General features: G+C 45.7%; 1 long non-coding RNA gene across 2 annotated transcripts in view; it reads left to right on the forward strand.

Moving 5' to 3' along the window:
• The first annotated feature begins 8743 nt into the window (after window positions 1-8743).
• The window catches only part of LOC141414825 (uncharacterized), a 42971-nt gene continuing 28840 nt past the window's right edge, over window positions 8744-22874 (forward strand). The window contains exons 1-3 of one of the 2 annotated variants that reach the window (XR_012439710.1): window positions 8744-8990; window positions 9101-9237; window positions 11294-11574. This is a non-coding gene — a long non-coding RNA (uncharacterized lncRNA). The remainder of the gene's footprint in view (window positions 8991-9100; window positions 9238-11293; window positions 11575-22874) is intronic. The other variant, XR_012439711.1, reaches the window with a different exon arrangement.

Genomic DNA, 22874 nt, shown 5'->3' on the forward strand with positions numbered 1-22874 from the left:
AATTTACCTCCTTAATCCATTGCTTGTGGATTCTTGGTAGTTCGAAAAATCAGCAATGGTGGATTAACATAGCCCCTTTCGATAACACTGTCCTAGCAAGAACTTCTTGGAGAGATGTCCTTCCCTAAAAGGAAACTGGAGGTAGAGGACACATTTGAGGCACCACTCAGCCTAGTGGGGAGACCAAGGGTAGAGGGCATCTCTCTCCAGTACCAGAGACAAACAGGGCTAAAAAGTCTCAGAGCAGCAGGATTTTCCCCCCAACATTGCTCTGGGTTTTCGGCTACTATCCCTACTCAGAAGAGTCCTCCTGTTTCTAAGACTTCAATTCCTAGGTTTGTCATGACTCACATTTAAAACAAACACTTTTAATTATCCCCCTTAAATGCTGTAGCAGTTTTCCCTTGGAGGGAAGAAACTTGGAGTCCATTCCAAAAACTTTGGAAAAGAAACCTCTAATCTCCACTCTGCTCACTGTATGTTTTTCACTCAAGGGAGTGGTTTACTGAAGTAAGGAGCACTTTGCTACACTTTCTAGGTAATTCTGTGCAAAAATTTACAATTCAAATTCAAGAAGACGTGGTCGTTCCAAGCAAACCTCACAATACCTTATCTGTCTCTCCAAAGGCACGAGCCATGAGTGCAGGGCAAGCACCAGGCTCTCCTGCTAAATGTTCTCAACTTAGCCTCTGCCAGCAGTGAGGATGACAGTGAGAATGTGTGAATTCTTGTTCCAAACTGGCAGACCCACACGCTGTAAATGTCAGTGCTTGGGATCCTGTTTTATCTGAGAAGCCATGTTTGCCGGCGGCACTGAACCTGGTCTGTGATGCCATACATACCCTGAATCCCGAGGGGAGGTGCGAGGGGTGGCCCATCGGTAAGATGGCCACACTTCTCACACTGGAGTCTTTTTTAGGACAAAGTTAAACTCCCACATCACTCTTTAAAAGAAATGAAATCTTAGGAAATGAAAATCAAATTCAGTACTTTTACAAACGACTTAATTCCTTCTTCTTTATGACATTTGAAAAGACGACTAATATAAAAAATTCTAAAAATTTCTTGTTTTCTAGCAATGGCATAACATGGGTTCTATGGACACTGAAATATAGAACTGAAAGTGTAATACACATTAAAGATACTGATTTTTTATTAGCATATAATAGTTGTACAGGGGGATACATTGTGATATTTACATATGTGCTTACAAGATAGATTCTCCCCTCCATCATTCTCCTTCTTCCCCCCTTTCTTAGAACAATTTCAACAGATTTCATTCTTCTATTTTCATATATGAATAAAAATACACCCACTATATTCACCCTTTCCTTATGCCCACTCCCTCCCTCCCACTGATACCCACTCCTGGAAAAGACCTATTTTATTTTCCTGTCCTTCACTTTTTTTAAAGTGTATATTGATAGTCTGAGGGGGATTTGCCTTAGTACTTCAGGCCTGTATGTATGGTGCTTTACTCAAATTAGTCCCCCTCATTACTTATTCATTCTTTATTACTAGTTCCCCTAATATTCAACAGCTTAAAGTACAGTACATTATATTGTAGTCATACATAGATGGGTTGTTTCAGTACTTTTCATTCTCTTAACATTTTCTTTCACTCTCCTGCATCCCATTGTCCCCTCAGACAAACCCACTAGCACAATCTTATTCCTCTCTGTATATACACATATATGATCATATGTGTATTTATATATACATTTAACTTATAAGTCTAGCTTCCACACATGAGGGAGAACATGTGAAAAGATACAGATTTTTATCAGGTACCAGTGGCTCATGCTTATAATTCTAGCTACTCAGGAGGCAGAGATCAAGAAGATCGAGGGTAGAAGCCAGCCTGGGCAAATAGTTCACAAGACCTGATCTTGAAAAAACTCCATCACAAAAAGGGGCTAGTGGAGTGGCTTAAGCCGTAAGGCTGCTTGCCTAGCACTCAAGTGTGAGGCCCTGAGTTCAAACCCAGTAACATAAAATATATCTATATATAGATATATAGATATAGATATAGATATACAGATTTTTACATAATAGAATGACAATCCTGGACCTACCCTTTTGAAAATTAATGTAATAACCTCCAAAGTATGTTTTTATTATTGTTGTACTGGGAGTACACTGTGACATTTACAAAAGTTCTTAGAATATATCATAGTTGAATTCACCCCCTCCATCATTTTCCTTTATTCCCTCCCCCTCCAAAATATTTCGGATCATGCAAAGTCAGTATCAGATAAACTTCACATTCACAATTCTAAGAGTTGAAATGGAAGAAATTGTCTTCCTCTGGAATCATTAGACACATTGGTTTCTTGGGAGGATTTGTAATAGAAGAGGTAAGCCACCAGTTAAGCTGGTCCCTAGGTATTTATTAACCTCAGAAAGGACACAGAGAAATGTACTGCATGAGGTCTTCAATCAGATGCTCTACAATGTTTTAAAATGAGTTTCATTAAGATAGTTAAAAGATACATGTGTATTTAGTCTTCCTACTAAAAACAAGATTTGGTGACAATGTGTGGCATTGGGGGTGAGGGGAGGGGTAGATGACAAAACAAATGAGCAAGTAGTTCAGTGAGGTTAAAGTTCATCCTGAAAATGACCAGTCTAGAAAGGATGCCTCGAGGGCATCTCAGGAGTTAGCCAGACCCCACCCACTCCAGGCTCCCGGATGTATAATTATGGACTCACTTAAAAGACTTTCCCTTGAAAAGAGAGACCCACTGAGGCACCGTGCTCACACTGGGTCACCTAGGGAAGCATTTTCCTGGGTTCTGCTCCCCAGATACTGCTAGAGCTGGCAGCAGACCTGGGCGATATCCACATAATGCTGGTTTTGCAGGCATGCAGAATGCAAGAGTTGTGGGCTCGTGGAGGCTTCCAACCACAGGTGGAAAGCCTGGAGGCCAGGCAATGTGTGGCAGGGCCAGCTTCCGGGCAGGCAGCCCCTGGAGGGGTGGCATTGCATGAAGCTGTAAGGGTGATGCCTAAGCTACAATAGATTCCCCAGGATGTTGGAGATGCCAAGAAAATGGAACATCTGCCCCCAAAAAGCTGCAGGCAAGGAGTGGAGGCAGCCCAGGGGAGAGGCCATGTGGGCTGCCATCAGCAAGGTCATTGGGCCGGGCTGCCCAAGCCCATTGGAGTTCACATCACAACACTATGTGCCCTGGAGGCCAGACATGGAGTTACAGGATTTAATGTTCGCACTTTCGGTCTTGCTCCTTCTCTCAGTTTCATCCTTCCTTGCTGTTCTCCAACTGTTCTCTTTTTGAATGGGACTATTTATCTGTGCCATTGTATCTTAGAAGTATGAAACATTCTTTTTTGATTTTACAAGGGCTCACAGATAAGAATTTGCCTTGAATCTCAGAAAAGACTTTGAATTCGAACTTTTGAACAATGTTGGACTATGCAGATTCTTGGAGAAGGATTGAATGCATTTTGCATTGTGATATGAACATGAGCATTTTGGGGGCCAAGGATGGAATATTATGGTTTGGATATGAAGTGTTCCCCCAAAAGGCTTATGTGTCAAAACCTAAGTCTGCAGCTGATGGTGTTATTTTGGGAGGTTTTGGAAACTTTGAGGGGTGGAGTTTAACTAAAGGAAGTAGGCCAATGGGGGCAGATCTTTGTAGATATCTTGGCCCCTGTCTTTCTCTCTGTCTCTCTCTCTCTCTCTCTCTCTGCTTCTTCCTTTCCCTCTACTTCCTGTCAGCCATGAGGTAAACAGGTCTCTCCACCACCTGCTCCCACCACCATGGTGTTCTATCCAAGCACATAGGGTCAAGTGACCATAGATTGAACCCTCTGAACCAAGATAAATCCTCCTTCCCTTAAAAAAAAAAAAAGAGAGATGGAGAGAGAGAGAGACAGGCATTGGTGGCTTAGACATGTAATCCTAGCTACTCAGGTACTCAGGAGGCAGATTGAGATTCGAAGTCAGCCTGGGCAAATAGCTCACAAGGCCCTATCTCAAAAAAAAGAAAAAAAAGCCCATCACAAAAAGGTCTGTTGGACTAGGCCCTGCAAAACAAAAAAAAAGAGAGAAAGGAAGGAAGGAGGGAGAGAGAGAGAAAGGAAGGAAAGAAAGAAGGAAGGATCAAGGGAGGGAGGGAAGAAGGAAGAAATGAAGGAAGGAAGGGAAGAAAAATGACTAGTTATTGTTCAAATTATGATAAATACTTGTTTGCCTGAAATCTAAACTGCTAAAAACATCAAATAACAGAAATGCTTTGGAAACATCTTACATTTATGGTGTATGTAACTAACAAAACCAAAAACTTCTAGGCTGCATCCTATAGCCATTTAGCTTCATCCTGGATGTTCACCAATAATAATTATTATTCCCAAATGTTCTCTTTCCAGTGGCTCCCACCCTTCATTTTGTGCCTTAACCCAACTAGAGATGTGAAAGCACCATGAGAATGCCTGTCACCTTTCTCTTATCTCAGGTACAGCTCCTGAAATTCTATCACTTGACCAAGTGTAAGCACAGAAAACACTTGGACATTGAGCACAAGTGTCACTATTAGCAACAACAACAGCAAGCACCTTTCTGCAAGTGCTAAATGTTCTGCCTCAGGAGCTGTTTGGGATATGGGGTTTCAAATCCAGAATGCCCAAGCTTCTACTTTTGTCTTTCAGCCATGAGGCTCACCCATCCATCATGACCCTCTGATCAGTTACAGGTTTTCTCATTCCTCTTAAAGAGTTTGTATTCTAGATGTCTTCCTTCAATCCAGGCAAGTTAGAGAACTCACTAAGGAAACATTCCATTCTCTTTTCAGCTTGTCAGTTTGGGGGTTGGCCAGGAGGAAAGGTAGGATGGGAAGTGCAAAGTAAAGTGTCAACTGCCTGGTTGTCACTCGAATCTCAAAGATTTGAGTGAGGTGGTAGGAACCCGCCTCCTACATGTGATGCAAGCCATCCTGCCCCCTCCCCACTTGTTTTAGGGGACTCTCAAGGAGCTTATTCATCTCCTAGTCACCCCTTGCTCGGATTTCATGCTTCCTTGCACACTTGAGCTAACACTGTGACTTACTTCCCAGGACTTCCCAGGACTGCTCTGTCTCTACACTGTTTTGTCCCATGTTGGATGTCCTAATTCCTTTGTTTTCTCTAAAGCACTGCCCACAGGCTGGGATGTACAGCAGCATTTGGAACAAGGGAGGGGTTACAGCACAGCTCAGCCCAGGAACAACAGATGCCACTGTTGACAAAGCCCATACCCATCAGAATGACTGGCACTGGCATGGGAAGTTTTCCAATGGCCACATGACCTTACTCCATCTTGATGCCATTTTCTCAGGGGCCAGTCATCTCCTCCAAATCTTGATTTCTTTCTCATGAGTAGCATCTAGCTTTCAATCCCTTCCCCCCCCACCCCCAAACTCACCAGCCCACCTCTGCTAAACAGAGGTACTTTACTCTAGGTCTCAGTTCTTAAACTGCATAAAGTACTGGCAGAAACTTTGCAATCACACCATCAAAATCATAATAGGACATTTGTTTTCCCCAGTCTCTGTAAGAGGCAGGAGAGCAGTATATTGCTTAGGAGAGAAGATAGTGTAGCCAGTGTCACAGAGACCCAAATTAACAGTGGCTTAAATGGAATTTTAGGTTCTCTCGCATGCAGATGTCAGAGCTGGAATTAGAGCCCTCTGCATGAGAGCATCCTCAGAGATCCAGGTTTCTATAACCTATTGCTCTGCTCTGCCCAAGGTGCTGTCTTCATCACCTGGTTCCAGATGGCTTATGGCCATATCCTGGTCCCATCAGCAAGAGTGGGTAAAAGGCCATGGAGAGGGCATGACCTCCATATGTCATATATCTCCTATATCACTTACCCTCATGTCTGTGGGCCAAAACTCAGCACACGCCTGAAAGAGCCACTAAAGTATAGTCTTTATTGGAACCACTAGAGAAATTCACTGTTCAGACCTGGAGATGGAGGTTAAGGAAAGAGCACTTGCCTAGCATGCATGAGGCCCTGGGTTTGTTTACTCCAAGTAAACAAAACAAAAAACTGTTTAATATTATAGCCTCCTGTTACATGTGGCGATTTAAATTTAAAAGAATTGAACTTGAATTTAAATTTGAAATTCAGTTCTTCACTCAGACTAGCCACATTTCAAGCACTCAATAGCCACAGCTGGCTCATGGCTACCGTGTTGGAGAGTGTGGCCACAAAACATTTTCATAATCACAGAAAGTTCTGCTGGACAGTGCTGCTATAGAAGGAAAAGTGGAGTACTGAGAGGCAACTGGCAGTCATTGTCACGAGAAATATAAAGATTCATTCTTCTACTTTAAGCATGAGACTCTGGGAGTTGGAGACTTGTCCAGCTCTTCAGTGGGACCTCTGTGCTGTGCTGCTCCTCTGTTTGAAAGTGCCCTGCAGCTGTTCTCCAGACAGTTAGCATGGGCAAAAGGTCTAACACATGCCTGGAACATACCACACAGTAATCACTGTGGGTCCCCTTTCCCTGTCACTGCCTTCATTCCCCCACACATATGGCAGCCTTCTCCCTTTTGTGGAACTCAGTTACAGAGACCTGTGACTCCTCCCTGAGAATGAAGCATTGATTAATCCCCCCATCACAGAAGAGAAAATGAGAAGACTTGGCCTTTCCAAGGGAGGGAGCAAGGTGTGCAGTCCCAGTTCTTGCTCCCTCAGCTTAGTGGAGGCCTGATAGAGGCCGATGACCACCTCTCATGTCTTTTTAAGAATTCAGGGAAAGAAAATAATCTCATTTGCTTGCAGAAGAAAGGGATGCTCCCCTCTCCAGCTAGTCCAGCTCCCTGCCTGCAGGGACATTAGTACTGGACACTGTTTGGTGGCCTTGGAGGCCTCCCAAGAACCCACACCAGCTCCTTGTTCTGAAGGACCTCAGGAGCCAGGCCATGTTGTTTCCTTGTCCCTTGGCTCCTGAGTACCCTGTGCCTTTAGATCCTCTCTTTCATTTTCTGGGACTGGGGTTTCAAATTCAGAGCTTGATACTTGCAAAGCAGGCACTCTACCACTTGACCTCCAGTCCATTTTGCTCTGGTTATTTTGGAGATGGGGTCTCACGAACTATTTCCCTGGGCTGACCTCAAAGCATGATCCTTCCATAGAACCCTCCCCCCACCCCATCCCCTCCATGCAGAAATCTGCATTCATAACATTTCAAAGTCCCTCAATGGTGAAGGGTGGAGGCCATAAGAGAAGAAATTGAGAGGGGAGACCGAAAGGTTCAGTATTAATCTCTTAAGTCAAGACATCTGTGTTTGGGCTCTTGGGCAAAAGGGGGAAAAGCATGAATTGCAAATTCTTAAACTTTGTGAAGTCATACCCACTTGAGAATTTGCACACACACACACACACCACAAACCCTACAGACTAGACTGTCTCCCTAGGAAAAAAAATCATGTAAATACCAAAATGTACAAACATCTTAGAAGATTCATGGACCTATTAAGTTATATTACTATTTGGCTTGGAGTCCCAAACAGTCACTGTGGTTTCTTAAAGTTTTATGAAAATACATTATCGGGCTTAGAGAAGTTCTCCAGTGCCCGTCACAGGTCAGCACTTAATAAAGTCCAGTCACAGCTAGATGTCATAACATGCAGGGTCCATTTGATTTCTTTGTTTCTGCGGATGTAAGGAACATCTCAGGATTGCATCCCAGGGACAATGGCAGCCATACTCGCCAAGATCAAGATAATTCCTAAAGGAGCAAAATGACTCAGGCTTGAAGATAGGGAAATTCAAATGCATGAAAAAATGAGACTCCACCATCCAAACTTACAAATGAGAGACAGAATTACTGATCTGATATCTCCTGGGGGAGGAGACACCTTTGCAGAAGAGCAAAAGATTATTGCGTGGTTGACTAGGGGCTTCCTATGGTTTCTTGGCTCAAGTGCAGGTAGTGAAGCTCCAGAAAAGCATGGTGTGAAGTGTGCAGTGACTGTATTTTTATGACACGTGCTGTATCACCTGGGGCTGCCATCACTGATATTTCTAGCTTTTCCTGCTTTGTCCAGAGCTATAGCTCCTGGGCGGCTGGTGTTCACAATTTCATAAAATCTCTGTCCTCTTAAATCAGTGGTCTTCATCCCTGGCTGACATTAGAGCCATCTGGAGACTTTAAGGACCCTGTCCCTTGATTGGTGTGCAGTGGGACCCAGGACTTCAATGAAAACTTCTGAGGTGATGCTAAGGCAGAGCTCAGGTCAAGAACCCTTCCTAAAATGTTGCTGGAAATCATTGCAGGTATTCCAGGGAGCTGTGGAGAGTTTAGATATTTAATTAGAGGAAAGCAATAAGAGCTGTTCTTTTAACAAAAGTTAGGCCAACTGTTGTCAAAGAAGGTTGACCAGGAAAATGGGTTTATGTGTCTGACATTGTCCTGCTTTCAGTCATTAAATAACAGCCTGATCAATTTTGGTAATGAAACAGAACTTCTGTTAAGTACTTAGTAAGAGGAGAGTTTCCAGAAAGAATTAATCAAGAATGACTTTAATACTATTCCAATTAGGTGTGGGTTAAACAATGCAGCACATAAAAATTCCAAGCAAACAGAGATAAAGGAGACTGTGGGAGTCCTGAGGTTGGGGTGGGGCTGCTCACAGAACAAAGGTTGCCTTGTCAGCTGTGCACAGGATTTGGCAATAAAGCCTAGCGATTTTGCACTTTGATAGGGTTTATTACTCTTCCAATGAGGTGTAAGTTAAATGTCAGCTCTCTTCCAGCTAAATCATTCTGGTTTTTAGTTGGCAGACAGAGAGTTAAGGATAACCTTGGGGTCTTCTCAGTCACATGCTACCCCAGAAGCATGCTCCACAAGCAGGATTCAAGAACTAAGTTCATTGGAGGTCGGTTCCAGGAAACATTGGAAAAAGGCAAGGGAGGAAAGAAAGACAGTAAAGGGCATATTATCAAATGAGAGCAACTGAGGATTACTCCTACTGTGTAGGTGTCACCCTAACTGAGACATAAGGAAAATGGGATTTTTTTCTACCAACTTGCCATGCAGCATGGGTTGAAGGATGCTTCTCGGACACTAACTCTCCTTTTCTTTTCTAGTTCCCAGGCCTACTGTGCTCCTCAGCCAGATAAAGGCTCAAAGAGGGAGCAGCAGGACTCTATGAATAAGTAACCTTTGGAGTGAAGAAGTGGGAACAAAGAGAATACAGACAGGGCACCCACAGTGTCTGTCACAGGTATGGATCCATCCATTTTCAGTCCATCCATCCATCCATCCATCCATCCTTTCCTCTATCCATTCTTTAATCCATTTATCCATCCTTCCATCCATCCATCGCAATAATCGCCAAGCATCAGTCACATACAATTCAGAATGAGGGCTAATCACACATTTGTCTAAATTCTTATAGATTCCTATACAGTGGCCCTGCAGAGAAGAGGGGTTTAATCTACTACATTTCTTTTTATCTGTCCGCAAATCTCCTAGCCCACCCAATCTTTGAGTCCAGGAGGGAACATTTTCTCTGACTCTTCAAGAATTTCTTGTCTTAAAACTACCTTCTTCCACCCCACACTTCCAACCAATGCTCAAGCCTCAATTACGGTTAGCAGGCAGGATCCCAATGGGTCAGCCCAGTCAGAGTTGAGTCTCCTGACATTTCTGCCATGACTCTGCTTCTGACACCACAGCCGCCCTTTGCTGTGTCTTTCGGACCTAGCCAAAAGCTATCCAATGCTTATTCCTAATAACCCAAGAGATTCTCACCAATGAGAATTCAAGCGCTAAGAAAGAATCACTGGTGCTGTGCTTTGAATGGGTGTCCTCCTAAACCCATGTTGACATTAATTTCCATTGTAAGGACATGTTTAAGTGGTGATTGGGCATGAGGACTCCATCCCCCCAAGGGTGCTGATGCTGTTGTCATGAAAGTGGGTTGGGGACCATAGGAGTGGGTTCCTTATAGAAAGTGAATTTGACTCCTTATATCTCTTTGATCCTCTCTTTGCCTGTCCACCATGAGAAGATGCAGTAAAAAGACTCACTAGATGGTGGTCCCTTAGTGTTGGACTTCCCAACCTCATGAACTGTGAAAAATAAATTGTTCACTGTAAGTTATCCGGTCCATAGTATTCCATTCTAACAGTTCCATGTCTGCGTGGGATTTGTCTCCTTATGGTTCATGTGCTGGAAGCTTGTTCCCCTTTAAGAGGTGGGGCCTGTAGCAGGGGTTAGGTCACTGGGGGCATGGCCCTCAAAAGGGATTAATGTAGTTCCTGAGAGACCCCAGTTAATTTTCATAAGAATGAAATGTTACAGAGTGAGCTTTCTGCCTTCTGCCTGTGGCAGTTCTTTTTCCATTTCTCTGTCATGTTATGGCTAGAGGGCTGGTGACATGCTGTTTGAATCTTCCAGCCAGCAGGCATGTGAGCCAAATAAAACCTCTCTTCTTTGTAAAGCACACAGCCTCAGGTGTTTTGTCACAGCAGAAAATGGATCACTACAAACAGCATAAAATGAGAAGGGGTTATAGCAGAGAGGGGAAGAATCATCTTAGATAGGTGCGATTTCAATGCAGTCATCTGGTATGGGAAATCTTTCATGTGACTAGAAATAAACAAACCAACTAAATCTTCTGACTTAAAAAAATAATAATACTTTCTAAAACCAAATAATCTCATCCTATCCCTGGCCTTTTCTTATGTAGAGCAGAGTTTGGGGTGTAGGAGGAGTCAGGGAAGAATATGGTGGGGGAGGAGGGCTGGCACCATCTAGTACCCACATCAAGGACTCCTATACCTGTTCTGCTGGCATAGCTCAAGAAGGGCCATCAATCAGACCAGCAAGGCATCTCCTCTGCTCTGAGAAGCCACTGGTATCTCTTGCTTCTCCATTTCTCTGCTGGACCCCTTGATGTTAGTAACAATGCAATGCTGGGGGCAAAGAGGACATTCAAACCTTAACTTCCGAAATTAAATTCCCAGTGCTTCTTTAAGTACTGTCAGTAAAGACATATATTAAATACTTTATATTTACTTCCAAATTATGATTTTTAGAGGCAGAAATAATATAGCCTTGGAGTCTTACCCAATTCTGGCAGACTTTAAAAATTACTTTTATGGCCTTTTCTGATTACAAACATAATTCATCTCATAAAAATTCAAGCTAAATAGAGATAAAGAAGACTGTGGGAGTCCTGCATGGTCGGGGGAGGGTTAAGAACTGCACGAAGTTGGGAATGTCATTGTGCAAGCTACTTGGCAAGAAAACCATGAGATTTTGCACTTTGACAGGGTGCAGATGATGTCGAAATGGCTTCATCAAACTGACCTCTCTGAACGTCTTGCCTCCTGGGAATCTGGAGGTGGAGGCAGCATTCACTCATCAAAGTTCATTGAGTGCCAAGCCCTGAAAAGACACCATGAGAACACAGGACGGACATGGGGCAAGCTCTCCCGAAGCCTGCATCTGCTGTGGAGGGGAGACAGACTCGACCAAAATACACACTCTTCAAGGCCCAATTGTCATTGGGTACAAGAACCCTGGAGGAGAGGAGCCTGGTTCTGAAGAACATGTAAGTAATGACTCTGTCATGGACTTGGGCGAGGGAGACTTCCCTGAGGAGATAATGCTGGTGTCAGAAGCAGGAGGTTCTAACTGAGATAGACTAAGGAGCTATGAGCATTCCAGAGAGTGGGAGCAGCATATGCAAAAGCCCTGTGGTAGGAGGGATTCCCTGTGGCTCTAGGGACTGGAGGAAGGCTTGCAGGGCTGGGAGTAGAGAGTGACACACAATGAGGTCTGCCGGGCTAAGGGTCTGGAAAGCTGAGGAGAGTGTTAAATAGGGTTTCTGTGCATGGGGGTGAAGTGAGGATGGGTAGGGCAGAGGGAGAGCAGGGGCAGCATTGCTGAAGGGTGCCACCCAGTGGGTGGGCTAGTGCAACTGTCCTGGCAGGAGCCAGCAGAGGTTGTAAAGCTTCTTCAGATAAGCATCTATGTTTTTTTCTCATTTATTCCACAAAGAATTGCTTGAGAAGATGGTGGTAAGCCCTGGACCAAGCTCTAGGTGTTAATTCGATTCCATCACCCTAATCCAATGGCTGCACTTCATGAGTCTCAATGTTACCATCTGTAAAATGGGTGTGCTCTTTTTCTTGAGGATCTGATGAGGTGGTGGATCTGAAAGCTTAATACAAATTCCTGATATTCCTTATCTGCAAATAAACGATAGTTTACAATGTGGAAAGACATCCAGATTTTATTACTTGGTGTTTTCTCCCTTTTGTCTCTTGGCCCTGTAAACTTATGAGTCAGGCATTTTTAAACAACACTGGTGCCCAGTTGCAAATGCTCTCCTGTGTCATTGACAAGGGGTCCCCTCCTTACCCTGGGTCCAGAGTGGCTCCCCCTCTTCCATTCCCTCTCCACTCGCTCACAGCCATCACTACCTGCTGCCTTCAGCTGTCCACTGGCTGACATTTGCTGTCCGGGCACTGACTAAACTCACATCCTCAAATGACCCTGGGGCCTCCCCTCCAGAGATGAAGAAACTGAGACCTACAGAGGTTAAGCAACTCATCAGTGGTCACAAGGCCAGGAAAGCAGGGAGCTGCTTCTGAACCTGTTAACCTCCCTGTAGGGAGGAGGATTTCCTTCCTCCCCGGAGTGTGACCCACAAAGCTAGGGCAATGTTTATTTCTACTTTCTTTTATGGTCAGAGGGCTAACAATTAGGCTTAAACTTCACTTCACTCTGATGTCCAGAGAAACAAGAGGCCATCAGGACAAGGTGACTCCTGGGCGAGTAGATTCAGCCTTGGCCCTCATTAATTTCTGGAGGTGCTCATAGGTCATGAATGTCCTAAGGGCAAGGATGCCCTCTTATTTGTCTTTGTGTGAGCAGCACGAAGTAGGTGCTCAGTAAAGTCTGCTGATAAACGAAGCATTGGCAAGATGACTAAGGGGGAAAGGCATCTATCCATTAAGGCTGGCTTCCAAACCCCTTTGAATTGGGACAATGACATTAACTGACAAGGCGTGTGTGCTTTGCAGTTCACACTCTGCATCCAGCAAGATCAGGTCGTCTCCATGGGAGGAGGAAAATCTGAGGTGCAGGAAATTAAGTGGCTTGCTGCTGCGGTGACTTGAAAGTGCTAGTATTGCAGTCAGACAGATGGATCTGAGCCCCAGTTCTGCCTTAAACTTACAACTACCCTGGCTACAAGTGGTTATATGACACTGAGCTAGGAACTCTCACCTTAGAAGCCTTCTTTCCTCCTCAGTAACACGGAGATGACGACAGCACCATTGCATGGGGTTATCCCAAGGGGTCAATGAGATTAGGCAGAGAAGGTGCCAGGCACGGAGTAAGTGCTCAGTAAATACTGGCTTTTGCTAGTGGTCTTAGAGCGGGTGAACTCTGCTTATCTGACTCCTCTGTGCTACAGATGTGAAGTCTGTGGTTAGCACATTTCTACTGACAAATAGATGACTGAGTATGGCAGTAGAATGTATGACATTACCCAAAGGGTCAGCACTTGCATTCATGAAACCAGAAGTTGGTGCCTCACATCTACCAGGAGGAAAAGCTGTACGTATCTTTGACAACTCGTGTCCTTACTCTTGACCTAGGAAAGTTGACCATTGTCAGCTAGAGTGACAATGTCCAGCACAGTGACCTGGCTTAGTGTCACCACTGACTTTAATAATTACCTGAGGCATCACTTGAGAACCACGCATCATTCACTTATGCTGTAAATGTTTATTAGGCACCTATTGTGTGCCAGCCTCTGTGTTAGGAGTTGGGATGGAACGGTGAACAGAGGGGCAGAGACTGACTGTATGAAGGTTGCAGTGTACTAGGAACATACTGGGCAGTGGGGGGGAGGGGTTGCTCTTAGTCTTGGAGATCCTGCAAGGCAGAGATGGATGGAGGCCTGCCTGCTGGTTCCTCTTAGAGGAAATACGATCAAGAACTGACCATAGAATAAAGTCACAGAGGAGGGAGCCTTCATTTGGTGGCATCCCAGGACCGATGAAAACACCTCCAGGTGGCAGAGTTCCTCTGGTCTGGAGGGAGAACCCCAGACATTATCTCATTTAATCTGATTCTCTAGTCTTTTAAATGTTATTGCAAAGGATGTGTGTTCTTGTCGAATGAATAGGGGACACAGGGAAAGAAGCCTCTGGTTTTCCATGATGAGACTTCTCTCCCTTCAATGTAGACTCATAGATATGCTGGTTTAATAGAGAAACCCAAACATCCAAAATTAACAAATGGACATTTATGGTCTAAGACTTCTTGTAACTACCAATACAGAGACAACCAGTGCTAAGCCATTGACTTCAGGCCCTCTTTGTAGGTAGAGTACATGCTTATTTCCAAAGAAAATGCATTCTTATATCCAGATCACGTCTTGTCAGTGTCCCAAACCCAGCAATGGAGCAGCAGAAAGGATCTAGGTACAATTTATGCTGTGCTTTTTAATTTGTAAGATAGTCAGATGTATTATACAGGATCTGCCTCACAGAGGCAGCTTGAGGTCAAACGAGATCTTCCATGTAAAGCTCTTAGCTCAGTGCCTGCCTGACTCATTTCAAAGGCTTAACACCTGCTAACCATTTGTACTGGACATCTGGCTTGGTCCCATGTCCCTTTGGGGGAACATCTCCTTACCACTCCACATGACCTCTGTGGACATGGAAACTGGACAAGGCTGATCATGGTACCTTTTATCCTGGGTGCAGCAGGACAGACATATGCAAAGACATGAAGAGATGAGAGCAGATAATTGGGACCAGCTGTAGCTCCTAACTCCCAGGTCCTATCGCTCCTTTTTCAATTCTGTGAGTCACTGGGCCAAGCCACAGGAATGAGCAAAGGTTCCCTCTGCTTAAGCAGTTTGAGTCCAGTTTCTCTAACTAACCGTCAGGACCCTGGGGCTGTAGGGCATGGTGCTGAAAGCTCACGTGGAGGAGGACAGAAAGCACAGTGACCTTTAAGGTGCTCACACTGAGAAATGTGACTGTTCTCGGGGCACCCTGGGTTTTTTTCACTGACATTTAAACAGGCGGCAGCACATCTTTCATCTGCTGTCACATGCCCCTGATACCACCAAAAGTGACACGTCCCTTCCAAGTCTCAAAGACAAGAAGTCAAGCTGAGCACTTGGCGCTTTGCTTTAGTGATAGGATCTGCTCCCTTATTCAGGTGAGGAAGGCCATCCAGTGTCTTCCAGCTCACTCACAACCCAGGCCAGCAGAGAGGCCATCATAAGCCATGAATATAAAGTAGACTTGAACTCCACTTTGGATCTCCAGGGCTCAGTGCAGCATCAGGTACTCTGAAGCTGTTTGTTAGGGTCTCAGTGAGTGGAATGGAGTCTGCTCAGGCCAGCAGCCCATCCTTAACTCACTTGGGTTATGAAGTCACGTTGATAGGGCTCTGTGGGGCGTGGGAAAAGGCACAAGACCTGATGCTGCCTTCAAGGAGCTCCAGCAATGAAAGATCCATGGGAGAATTCATGCACTGTGGAAGTCAGAGCCGACGAAACCATTCCAGGTCCACAAGGCAGGCTCTCTGCCATGAGAGGCTGCAGGGACAGACAAGGTGTGCTTTCAGGCTGCATGAGCCTAGCAGGGAAAATGAGGTTCCACTAGAGCATGCGTGGGATTCCAAAAAGTAGAGTGGTGTGGAAGTTTGGGCAGCTTGCAGATTAAAGGCAGGCAGGAGCTTAATGGGGTGTGGTAGTACAGAGGGAAGCCCTTAGGAGTGAGTACATTGTGCTAGCATGTTCCGTTGTATTGACAAGGTGCATTTAAACTGGACCATGACCACCTGGTGGGTGCAGGCTGAGGGGAGCCTTTTGTGGAAACAGAGTAATATGATCCTGGACCAGCAGCATCAGGGAACTTGTCCAAGAGGCAAATTCTCCAGCCCACCCCTCATCTGTTGATGTGCCACCCAGCTTGCTGTGTTCTACCAAGTTCTCCAAGTGACTGCCATGCTGGGCTTACTGTGCAGAGATGGTGAGGGACCAGGCAGGCACACGTTGGCATCTGATTGCAGATCCTCAACACGAGATTATAGAATTGAGGTATTTTCCCACACCATCAAGAAGGTCCTGAAAGGTTTTGGACAAAAACCATTCATTCACCTAATGCTGAGTACCTGCCATGCTGAGCACCAGATCACACACATTCCTTCGGGGCAGCATTGAAGCCAGGGCTAAAGTAGAGACAAGATTGCCATGGACTTTTTCTCTGATTTACTATGAAACATATACCTATTATGCTCTCCAAAAGCAACTCTGCTGCAGGTCTGACTTCAGAACATTTGCAGTTAAGCATTCACTTAGGTTTCAGACACTATTGACATGACTCGACAGGGAAAATAGGTGCACACACAATTTTAAAGGGGTGGAGAAGCATTTTCTTCAGGTCTGCCAACCTGCCAGAGAGCTGCTGCTTTAGCAGGCGTTCCAAAGAAGGACCTCAACACAACCTTTGTCTTTCGCCATGTGAGGGTGGATTAACTCCAGGTATTTCCGTGTTTACCTCACAGTTTCCGGAAGCTGTAGGTGGGGAGCAGGAGGAGAAGTGGAGGAGGAAGGCTGTGGGTAGAATCTCTCCTGTTCACATGTATCAGCTCTGACGAAACTAAAATGTGATTCCAAAGACAGCAGGGCTTTTAATCTGAATTTAATGAAACAGGCCAACTGCTCTTCAGGAAGGTCAGATGTACTCTGGACAACCACAGCCCTTTTTCCGGGTTGCACAAGGGCCAACTGTAGGGAAGGATGGGGAGGCTGAAACGCCTCCTGATCCCTGTCTCAGGTCACACAGCTCCTCTGGGTTCTGGGCTGGCCAAGGCAAGTGGGCATTGCCCTCTGCTGGGACAGACCAGGAGAAATGAGTTAAGGCCAGGGATGGTCACATCAGGAGGCAGAGGATAGGCTTTGGAGCAGTTAGGGCTCCCTGATCTCTGAGAAAAACCTGAGTTTCTGATCTGCCCCTGCCTGTCTCCCCTGTTCAAGTTCTCCCCTACTCCAAAAAAGCAACCATCACTTCTTCTCTAAATGGTCCTCAGGTGTACCAGATCTGAGCATAGAGAGAAGCTGAGAACTGTCAATGTCAATGTCACAAATTTGGCCATGCATCTGGGCAGACAACAGCAGCTTTTCTGGCTGATGAAGACCCTCTCCTCTTGGCTTCCCCGGGGGGATCATAGAAGACCAGCATTCCAGAGAGCAAGTTCACCTTCACATCAGTAGACAGCAGCATCAACTGAACCCCAGATCTTATTTTAAACTAATTACATTAGGAAGGGGTGGGTGGGAGGGAGGAGAGGGGGTAAGTATAACCAGGAAAATTTTTTTAAAGACCTAGTTTCCAAAATCTCAGACTTAATTTAGTAAATTTCAATTACAGAGGGAGTTACTAAGCTGAAGATCATTTGCATGGTATCCTTAATTACCACTTCATTTGTATCTGCCATCATCAGTACATTCTTGGGCTTGTGTACTCAGAGTAAGTGACTGGTTCTAATGAGGCCTTTGTTCTTCCTGGGCCTCGGGCCTGGGGAAGCTATTTCCTCTCTAGGAGAGCACAGTTTGCCAAGCTGGGTGGAGGCACCTTAAATTAGAAGCGGAGCCTGTGAGGAAATCGAAAGATTTTCTCTGGCCCAGGGAGAAAGAATGGGAAGGAGTCTGTCTGAGCTCCTGGTGGTTTCTCCTGGCGTTCACTGCCCTCCTGGGACAGCATTAGCCCTGATGGACTAGGGATGATTTCCCCTCCAGATAGAAACACAGGAAATAGCCTCTGGGGCCTTCCGCCTGCAAATCATGGACGCCAAGTAGCACTTCCTGCTTCCCCTTTCCTGCCTCTTCTAAATAAAGAGCATTCAGCAGTCCTGGCCACAGGGTTTTTATTTGAAACACTGTCTTCTAAGATCGGTTATAACTCTAAACAAGAAAAAATAAAGGCTGGGCACGGCGGCTCATGAATTCCAACTACTTGGGAGGCAGGGATTAGGAGGGCTGTAGTTTGAGGCCAGCCCAGGCAAAAAGTTAACAAGACCCTATGTCAAAGAACAAGCTGGGCGTGGTGGTTCACTTCTCTAATCCCCGCTATGCAAAAGGCAGAAATAGGAGGATTGTGGTCAAAAGCCAATTCGAGCAAAAAAAGTGCAAAACATTATCTGAAAAGTAACTAGAGCAAAATGGGCTGGAGGCATATCTCAAGTGGCAGAGTACCGGCCTAGCAAGCGTGAATTCCGGAGTTCAAACCCCCAGTACTGCCAAGAATAAAAATAAATAAATAAATAAATAGCAATGACTTCACAAGGACTGTGAAACAGACTTCTTTGGGGGCAGAGGAGAGGAGACAGAGGGGAGAGAGAGGTGTGGAGAGGGGGGTGGAGAGAGGGAAGGGGCAGGGCAAAGTGAATAAGAATCCTGGACCTAAATTCTGCATGCCCACTGTTCCTTTCTCACACCCTGTAGGGCTTTGAAAAGCACTTGTTCATCACCACAGCACCCCTGATCCTAGGGACAGATGCTCCAAGACCCTCAGTGGATGACCGAAACTGCAAGCAGTACCAAACCTTATACAAGTGACATTATTTTCCAATACACACCTACCTATCATAAAATTCAATTCATAAATTAGGTATAACAAGAGAGTAACAACTCAAACAGAACAATTACAACAGTATGCTATAATAAAAGTTAGTTAAAACTCACAAATTGTTTATTTCTGAAATTTTCCATTTACTATTTTTGAACCCCAATTGACCATGGATAACCTAGCACCACAGGAAGCAAAGCTACCCATGGCGGGTGAGGGGAATGGGCAGGGTACTATGTTAGCTTTTAGGAAAGAGAAGAATTGTCCTCATTCTACAACTGAGGAAATCGAGGTTCAGAGAGGTTAAGAGACTTGCTCAAAGCCACTGAGAGAGTGACAGACTGGGACCAAGTCTTCCAACCCTGTGTTCCTTATACATCTTCAAACCACCTCCCAGGGTCGGTCAGCAGCCTGAACACTTACCCTGTATATGGCGGTTGAGGGGGTGGGTTGGCCCACAGCAGGGTGTTTCTCCATTTAGACTTCATTTCTGTGTCTGAATATTTAAGCAACATTTTGTTTCAGAGGAACCCAGAGAGTGGCCTTGCCTAACCTTCCTCTGGAGGTGTCTCTCCAGTGCAGCATGGTGGCGGGTCTGGAGGGGAAAGGAAGGGAGGAGCCCACAGGGAATTTCCCAGTTTTCCGTTGGATGAGGCCAAGGCTCAGGGAGTCAGAGACAAATCCACGATTCTCCAGGCGTTCTGTACATTTGCCAGTCTCGGCTCTGTGCTCTCATTCTTCCTCTGGGGTGGTCTCCAAGTGTGGAGGACTGCGGGCTGAGGAACTGTCTGTGTTGAGGGAGAGTCAGATGCTGTGAGGAAGGAGGATGCTTACACAAGGTTCTACCCTTGGGGGTCACAGTGACTGTCCCTATAGCAGGAAGTCCTCTGAGCTAAACAGGTTTTTGTCTCCTCCAGAATCTCCTAGATATGATGGCTTCCTCTTCAACAGCCACCTAACATGTTGGAGCTGAATGACTCAGGGTTCAAATCCCACCTCCCTTGTTAGCCAAAAGATCTTGGGGAAGTGATGTAACCCCTTAAGAATGAGTTTTCTCATGTATAAAATGGAAATACTAAAATCGACTCTCTGATTGTTTTTTTTCTTGTGGGGGGAGTTCTGGCATTTGAACTCAAGGTCTACACCTTGAGCCACTCCACCAGCCTGTTTTTGTGATGGTTTTTTTTCTATTTTATTTTATTTATTTATTTATTTTTATTGTTTTATTATTCATATGTGCATACAAGGCTTGGGTCATTTCTCCCCATGATGGTTTTTTTTCAAGATAGGGTCTCAAAAACTATTTGCCCAGGCTGGCTTCAAACCATGATCTTCCTGATCTCTGCCTCCTGAATAGCTAGGATTACGGATGTGAGCCACTAGCGCTCAGCTCCCTGATTGTTTTGATGAATGACAAAAAGCAAACAGTACAAGGGCCAGGAGTGGATTACGGGGGAAGCAGCTTGCAAGGGCTTCCGGAAATAGCCCGTGTGCTGGCTCTGTCTGAGAGAGCGCTCAGAAACTAGTTTGAAAAGCATAAAAGCCATAAAATAGCACCAATATTTTTTTTCCTAGTGTGAGCAAAAATATTCATGAAGACAAACCTAAGCCAATCTTTTGAGATTATAAGACTCTAAATATCACTAGTGAGTCACTCCAGCTTCCTTCCAAGAGACTCCCCCAGACCCTCACCCACCACCCCTGTCTGCGACACATTAGGACTGAAGCTTTTCAGCTTCTCCCACCGAGCTCCTAGTCCGTCATCGTGGGCGGGAGGACGGCCCTGCGCGCAGAGCATGCGTTTCTCCATTCCTGTCCCTCTTGTGGTTAGAGGCAATTTCCAAAAAACCCCATCAGGAGAGCAGCAGCCACGCCGGACGCCAGACATGTCCACAGCAGACGCTAGGTGGCGCTCGACCCCGCGTTATTCGAGCATCTGAACCACTGCACCCTTTTGGGGGAGGGTGTGTGTGCAGCGTGGTCCTCTCCTTGCCCGAGACCTGGGGGCTGCTGTGCTTATAGCACAAGCATAAAGGACAAGATCGCCGCTACCTTGGACCTGAGGCTGGAGACTCGGAGTCCTTTTGCCCATCTATTTAAAAAAAAGGCAGGAACAAGTAGCCCTTTTCAACTTCTCTGCCCTGAGTGGCAGGAAAGAAAAGAACTTTCTTCCTTAGGAAGAGGTAGGGGCAAAACCAGAAAGATAGAGAGGGGGAGGGGAGGGAAAACAAAAACAGGCAGATTCTAGAGGCGCCTTTGTGAGCACAGCCAAGCCCGTCCTGGGCAGAGCTGACGCCCACTCTGACCTCAGCCACTTCATTCCAGGCCCAGCCCCTCTGAGGACAAAACAGAGTCCTCAGTGCTCAGGTTCCAGGGAACTGGACTGAGGTTACCATTAAATACGTTTAGGTTAGGGCTGTAGGTGGGTGAGGAGCACTTGTCGCTCATGCTTCGGGGGGCCCTGGGTTCCCAGTAAACACATAACTAACCGTTTCATCTCCTTGCCCTGAGAGCACACGCTCACATAGACTCAGGGCTCCCTGTTGCTGTGTCCCAAAGCTCTTACGAGCAAAAGCAACAGCTGGCAGTTAGAAAGTGATTTCTGACTCTTCCTACTTGGATAGACAAGTGAGCTGCATTTTCTGTTTGCAGATAGTGACTGACACCCGGGGGGGGGGGGGGGGGGGTCTCGTTGCACGGCTGGCACTGATGTTGTCTCTTTGAAATGGTGATCATTGTTGCGTACTGAAATTCTCATTGTTATCTTCCCTTTGATGTGCAAGGAGCCAAACAGAACACAAGCTTAAAGATGGCTTCAGGATGATGGGTTTCTAGTTGGCGGGTACTATCTACAGAAAGAAAGGCTGAATGCTGAGAACCACTAAAAGGTGAATGAATGTCTGTGCCTCCTTCCTCACCGCTTTGGATGTGTGGGTTCCCTGTGGGGGGAGGTTAGACTTTGCAAAGCTGAAGAGGCTGTCTCCCCCTCTTCCACAGAGAGGACATGGTGAGAAGACAGCTGTCCATGAACCAGGAAGCAAGCCCTCACATGACATTGTTGGGGATTAGAAAGCACCACCCCTAAACAGGACACCTTGGTGTTCTGATTGTTGGGTTAAAGGCCGTTGGAAAGCAGCAAGAGCTGGAAATGGCTTTCCTCTGATGGTCTCTTATCTGTATCAAGACTGGACCACCAAAGTAGAAAATGATTTCCTTTGGTCCTTTTCCTGAATTTTTCATGAACCTGAACTACAGGAAGGAAGATTAAAGAATGTAGCCCCACCAGGACAGATTCTATCACAAGCTGTTCTCTGTTTCCTAGGCCCATTTAGTTCCCAAGAGAACCAGTTACTGTTGTCTGAGCATGGGGTCCACTCGTTCACTTAAAATCATTTACTACCCCTCAAAATTGCCACCTTCCCTATCTCCCTCTCTCCTATGAAGCGGGGGTATATAGGCATCTGGACCTCACTGAGTTATTGGGTCATGGCACTCCTGCAATTGTCCCCTTGTAAGTTAATAAATCCGTATGCCTTTTTCTCCTGTTAATCATTATGGGGAAAGTTCAGAGTGCCTTGGGGTTGTTTTCCCTTTGCCCTGCAATCCAGAAGCTGCTGACACCTTCACCTGAGGATCCCAGCCTCCAGAACTGTGGGAAATAAATGGGTGTTGCTTAAGCCACCTAGCCTATGGTATGCTTGCCATAGCAGCCCAATGGACTAAGGCAGAAATTGGCATGCCTTTGTAAGGCATCAAAGACCTGTAAGCCCCCAGAGCGCCTATGGTGCAAAGTGGTTGAGGCAGGTACATTATATAGGAATAAAAAGAAAAATTAATGAAGTTCTAGAGCAGTCCAGAAACCAATATCCTAGCTTGCTGTGATGAGGTCTCCTTTAGGGCAACAAGGAGGGAAGGAGTTGGTAGGGACTGGGAGGAGGCAGGCAGAAGGCACTGGGCAGGTGTTCCTGGTGGCTGAGGCTGACCTTCACTACTGCATATGATGTCATGTCCAGGCCCTAGATGTCCTGCTGGGATCAAAAGTGTAATTAAGGGCCATGGGCTGAGAGAGCACCAATGGGATGCTACTAAATTGAATGAGGACAGGGACAGCCCTCCAAAATATCTCAGGCCTTATCACCCCACAAAGCCAGGCCCAACCCCTTGCAGCAACCTGAATCGTGGCTCTCACTTACCATGGTGTATTTAAAAAAATATTTTAACTTACTTTTTTTGTATAGTTTACACACAC

The sequence above is a fragment of the Castor canadensis genome, chromosome 12, assembly GCF_047511655.1.
Source record: "Castor canadensis chromosome 12, mCasCan1.hap1v2, whole genome shotgun sequence".
Lineage (NCBI taxonomy): Eukaryota > Metazoa > Chordata > Mammalia > Rodentia > Castoridae > Castor > Castor canadensis.